We start from the raw sequence: 6,071 nt of genomic DNA, 5'->3' as shown, positions 1-6,071 counted from the left end.
CAGCCGCCGCTACCAGGTGCCTGCCAATTGGCACGAGTAACACAGATCGCAGCAGTAGCACAGCCAGAGGAATCGGATCTGGATGAGTACAGGCAGTCCGCAAACTCCTCCCGAAGGGGAAACCTGCAACTCACAACCATGGGGGCGGCGGGGCCACAGTCAGCCGGCGGCTCCGTCGAAGGGAGGGGGGAGGCATGAATAAAAACTGTAGATCTCCAACTTACAGGTCGACGGCGTCGAGCAGGAACTAGACCGGCTTCTTCCATCGCCGGCTAGCCCGAGCAGACGCAGGGGGGATGGGGGATGGGGGATAGCTGTCAGCGGCGGATGTGCCGAGAGCTACTGTTCCACGGCTCAGAAAAAAAAAGCAAACGTTCTGGTCCACGGACTAGGACGAACCACGCGCGGACGGCGCCTGACCCATACGGTCTAGGCCCGCTCGGGCGCACTGTTCGCTATGTATAAGAGCGTGTATCTTGTTTTTTCGCTGAATCCGTTTAGAAGCGTCATACCGAATTTTGCGAATCCGCAGACAGCGACCAACGCTAGCGATTTCTGGAGAAGCTGAGCTCGAGCACCGAACCGCTGCGTCAACAGAAAAAGAAGTTTGAAGCCTTTTTTCAATAAGTATTGCGGGAAGGCTTTTTGCACATGGTTCCTAAATTTGTATTGCAAAGAAAGTAAATATAAATAGAAACAAGTTCATGTATTTCTAAATATAGACCGATCTTTTTTTTGATCCAACTCAATGTTTTTAACACACTACAGACGCAGACGTTCACGTGCATCCTATGAGCACCTCTGAGAAACTGAGACGAGACATTATCTTGAGATTGACGAAGCCGCCTCAGACACCCTCGTAGTTGACGGGAATGTCTCCTCCCAACACACATCGCCGAAAGGTTGTTATAAATCCAGGAAAATGTGAGCACTAGTGTCAAGTCTAAGATTTGAATCTTGTAGGATTGAGATGCCACTGTCCTTCTAACCATCTAAACAAGGTTTTTTTTAGTTGAATGCAACCACATCGCATATAGACCGATATCTATATCCAGTTTTCACATTGAAAAGGATATTCAAGTTTTTGGCCCCACAGAAAAATAGAAAAAAAGGATAGCAGAAATAGTAAATGGGCCGGGCTCAAAAGAGCAGCCGCCATAAAACAACGAAACCCAACCCTAGTCTTACTCCTACCCTATATAAAACAACGAAACCCAACCCTAATCCACTCAGCCTCCATGCCTCAGCCGCCAGCGTTTTGCCTCCCCTGCTTCTCAACACACCTATCTCCTTGATCCCCATCACCGGCCTCCGAGCCCCACCTCCTCTCTCGGGCGCGTCTCGCGCGTACCTCTCGCGGTAGCAGGAGGAAAGAGCAACGGCAGAGGGGCGTCGAAACTGGTGCCCATTCTGGGGCAGAGGCGACGTACATGTGCGTCATTGTGATAAGGTACGTGGTCGAGAAAACAGATGGCAAAAAATGCTCTTATATTATGGGACGGAGGAAGTAGTATTTTATGCAAGAATTTAAGATTGATTTCTAGGACCATAATTTAATTAAGTCGACGGTCTGGCATGGGTATGAATCATGGATGTAAAAGTGCATCGCAAAGCATTCTCAAGTTCACCTGCTGTCAATGCATATTGAGAATAGTCTTGCCTTATTTTCTAATAACCACAGTAATTGTCTTGTACATCTCTCCCTTTTTACCGCTAAGATTTGTCTATATACAGGATTGCACTCATATCATTCGAGACGATATCGATCAGAATAACAAGGGCATTTCGACGTTGGGGAAGATGAAGTAGAGCAGAGACCTCACGCTCAAGAAGCGGTGAGGTGCCTGACCTACTTCATCTTCACCAACGAAGAGAACGGCGAATGCAACATTGACGGCTGCTTGCGCTGCAGAAAACTATCAAGGAGCTCAACGAGACCACAATAAAAAAGAATACATATAAGGATATGTTCGTATAATTATGTCATTTTAAACTTATTTGGCATATGCAGTGTAGATGTGTTTACAACTTTACATTACTCAACAATTTTTACAGATTTTGAAGAGAAGTACAAAAAAAGAGAATGGTATATACTATACACTCGTGTCTTGAAATCTTACTCAAAGCTGAACTTGCCGGCCATAGATCCAGCTGAAAGGAACAACCGGCAAATGCTTCCCGCTCCCCTGAGCTCGCTCCACCAGCTTCCTAAACCTTGGTCCTAGGGAACAGAGGTAATCCTGAGTGCGCCGCCCTTCCCCGGACAACCTGGTGAGGCCGGCGACGTTCCACCTCTTGACCAGGAACTCGAGGATGTCGGCGTAGTCCAAGGCGGTGTAGACGCCCAGCCGCTGTGCCACCGCGCTGAAGTGCTCAAACAGGTTTTGTCCTGCCCATCATACATCAGGTGGGCGGCCATCGTGATCTTCTTCATAATGCTGGCGAAGGCCAGGACCGTGTAGTCGGGATCGACCTCGAAGTGCTTCTCCACTATCTTGGTATAGGCAAGCTCATGGCGCCTTTCGTCGGCCGCGATGGTGCCGCATATCTGGGCCAGCTTCAAGGCCCCGTACTTCCTGGCGTGCCTTGCTGTGTTGCCGTGAGATATGAAGGTTTTTTTTTTTTGAGTAACGGCCCTAAGGCATTTTATTCATTCATAGACCGTACATAGTCCAAGTGCACCACCACACTTAAGAACTCAGGGATTACATCATAGGTTACATTTTGCACGCTTGTAAACAGACAGTGCTTAGCTAAAAGATGTGTTGTTTCGTTTGCTCCTCGTCCACAATGTCTCACTTCAAATCCCTGAAAAGATGAGAGGTACGAAGTCATCTCTTGAAAAACTGGTCCACAACTCGAGTGGTTTCGTCCTGCATTCCAATCATCTGCCACATTTTTGCAGTCAATCACCACCTGAATCCGGTCCCATCCCTTCTCCTTTGCCAACAGCATGGCATCTCTACAATCCAGAACCTCACAAATATATGGATCAGTTTGCCCCATGTATGTTGTGTAACGCGCTGAGAGGACCCTGGAAAGACGTGTAAATTGTGAGATAATCACTACACCACGACACTGCATTTCCTACAAACGTGTGTTGGAAAAAGTCACTTTCGCCGACCGACGGTTTGCTGGTACAACTGTTATCACACAGTCGGTCGGTATTACTCGCATGTAACGACCAACTGTCGGTCGGTAATACTGAAATCTATAGCATCGAACCATTGATCGGTAATAATTGCACTCTTGTCACACAGTCGGTCGGCAAATGTTCCCGACCGACGGTGGGTCGGTAGTTGGGCCGCCGAAAAATATCAGCTCGCGCGCCTGCAAAAACTTAGCGCGAAGCCCATCCGAATTTTCATGCCACGCGCCCCCACAGCCCACCTCCTAATACACCGTCCATTTGAAAAAAAAAACACCACTTTGCTATCTCTCTGCTCTCTCTCTCTCTCCCTTATCTCTTTCTCTCCCGATCTGAGCGGCGGCGGCGACGCTTGCATCTGGCGAAGCCCAAGCGCCCGGTGAGGCCACCTCTCCCCTCCCTCACATGGCACCACCGCCCCAACCCATACCCAGCTCCCTCTCCCCCCTCTCATGGTAGCAGATCTGAGCGGGACAAGGCTCCTTCGGTTCTGGTGGTTCGGAACGGGGCCCGTGGCCTCTGCTCCCTTATCTTCTGGCGACTAGGAGCGTGGCGGCTGGTGCCCCCATCTTCTTAGCCATCCATGGTGGCAACGACATCCGTAAGCCCCCCGTCACTCTCTCTCTCTGCAGATTTTAACTCCCAGCAATGAACCTTCCATAGCTCTGGGTGGTTGGTACGCCCATCTCTCTGCAGATTGTTCTATTTTTAAAAAAATCAGTGCTGCTTTGATTCATGGAAATAAAGAAGCTTTTGAAGTAGTAAAGTTCAAACCCTAGCCATCGATTACTATTATTGTCTATTTATATTGTGCGATCGTGTAAGGGACCGGATCACACTACCACTCAATTGCTCACAGGCACCATTGATTCGAGTACAGAGTATCGATTACAGACTAATTGATAGTTGGGTACGAAGAACAGAGGAAGGGGAACGAGAGGAAGAAGAGAGCCGAGCCGCCGGGTGCCGTTTGCCGTGATCCACTGGATGCCCTCTCCTTCTGTGCGCCTGGCTTAAGTAGCTGGAGTGATGAGTCTCGGATGGGCCAAGTCCATGGGCTGGCCCAAGGGGTAGGCCCTGTACGCGTACAGGTTAGGAGGGCTCCTAACATCCCTCCCTCCTTAAAATCCGGCTTGACCCCAAGCCGGCACCACCAAGAACTGCCCGGGTCCCATTGCACTCGATGGTCGTTGACTTGCTCAAAGTCGCGGTGGTAGCAGAAGGCGGGGGTGCCTTGAACGACATGGGAGTAGTAGTCATGGACGATGGCGGCCCAGCCGAAGGAACTGTCGAGGAAGTAGTCATTGTTGAAGCCGCTGGAGTACTTGAAGTCGACGGAGCCTTGTGCGAAGCAGGCAGCAATAGCGATGACACCCCTCCCTCCTTGAGAACGTTGTTGATCGGAGCCGGTAAAGGGTACTATACCACCCGTGGCATGGGATCTCTGGCTAATCAGCTCCACCATCATAATTGTCGACGACCGAAAAGTAGAAGCTGGGAAGGTGACAAGACAGCGGGCAACCAAGATGGCGCACCTCCCTTTTTGAAACACCTCCCGTCGAGTCAATTTCCTTAGCAACAACAATCTAAGGCCTCTAGGATCCCAAGACATGTCAAGCTGGTCCATGCCCATGTCAAATCCCAACAGATCCATATCGTACGGGAGCAGATAATCTGAATGGAGACCAATTAGGGACCACCAGCCGATAAATTCAACATTCTGCAAGTCGGTGATGTCCAGCTGATGATCTATGTATATCACAAGCTCGTGGGACATAGCCCCACATACATCAAGTACTGGAAACTCACTTTTCGAACTGCTGCTGGGACTCGAACTTCTGCTGATAAAGCAATCAAATCAATGGGGTGTTTCAGCACTGCTGCTTCAAGGTTGTAGGCCGCTACTATGCTTGACCATCACATGCGGCTGGTGAACAAAAAGATCGCCAACTTGCTAAGAACTACATGCGAAATTATCAAAGCTGAATCTGATTAAACTGTAGCTTGTCGATGAGCCCACTGGGGTAAGTACAGGGATAACACCAGGAGTAGTCTCCTCTTGTACCTGTTCCAAAGGCCGGTACTTCCCGGTCAGTACTAGGATACTCCCAACATGACAAGCTTTTCTGATATGTACGATGGAAGTAATGACACTTAGAACTGAAGTATTGGAACTACTGCTATCCATCTTCCTGACCAATGCAAACCTCGTCCAATAAAATACAGAAGAAATGCTGTCGTGGACAAGATATTCAGTACATTCCCGTGGCTGGAGTACTGCATGTGGAAGAAATGTTCCAGGACTTGAAGTTTCCTTCACCACTGTTTGTCTGCAACATGCTTGACTGAAGTGTTCAGAACTGCATTCTTTAGCAAAATAGTCGTTGGTTAGAAATTTCTCTTGAATAAAAAATTGCCAGTGCACTAGCATTGTGCCCTTCAAATTGTCAAGCCTAGGAAAATCACATACAGCCGTATCATGATCTAGCATGTGGTGCTTACAAAAGTTGCACTGCTCCTGGTTTTGACAGACAAGATGACTAGCGCTCCATAATTTCTCAAGGCAAAAACATTTAGCCCACTCCCTGACTTGCTTAGCAATAACTTGAAACTGAGACTCAATAAATTCCACTGAATCAAGGTCATCAACATAGATAGTCGCAGATGAACCAAAATTAGTAACACAAGAATAGTAGTCATCAGAGGGCTCACCATTAGGTAGTTTTGACCACCATTTCAGTCGGACATCAATTAATCGCCTGATCACAGAGATAGCTCTCGCCACCGAATGGATCCAACAAACAACCTTCTTCCAGGAACATGGTGTTAGGTGCACACTTAGTAGATACGTCCAGGATGCTCTCAGATCTGCAATGCTCAAAATTTTCCAATGCATTGACATGCTCAAGACCTGCACTGCTCG

General features: G+C 48.5%; 1 long non-coding RNA gene across 2 annotated transcripts; it reads left to right on the top strand.

Annotated features, from left to right (window-relative positions):
* Nucleotides 1–1,243: 1,243 nt before the first annotated feature.
* LOC123117831 (uncharacterized) lies at nucleotides 1,244–2,833 on the top strand. Of its 2 annotated transcripts, XR_006457532.1 has the most exons (3): nucleotides 1,244–1,450; nucleotides 1,735–1,968; nucleotides 2,056–2,833. It is a non-coding gene; the product is annotated as an uncharacterized lncRNA (long non-coding RNA). The 2 variants fall into 2 exon arrangements; XR_006457531.1 differs by lacking the exon at nucleotides 2,056–2,833 and having other exon boundaries at nucleotides 1,735–2,033.
* The last annotated feature ends 3,238 nt before the right edge of the window (nucleotides 2,834–6,071 follow it).

Source organism: Triticum aestivum, chromosome 5B (genome assembly GCF_018294505.1).
Source record: "Triticum aestivum cultivar Chinese Spring chromosome 5B, IWGSC CS RefSeq v2.1, whole genome shotgun sequence".
Classification (NCBI taxonomy): domain Eukaryota; kingdom Viridiplantae; phylum Streptophyta; class Magnoliopsida; order Poales; family Poaceae; genus Triticum; species Triticum aestivum.
The sequence above is the reverse complement of the archived record's forward strand: the minus strand, read 5'-3'. Positions and strand labels throughout refer to the sequence as shown.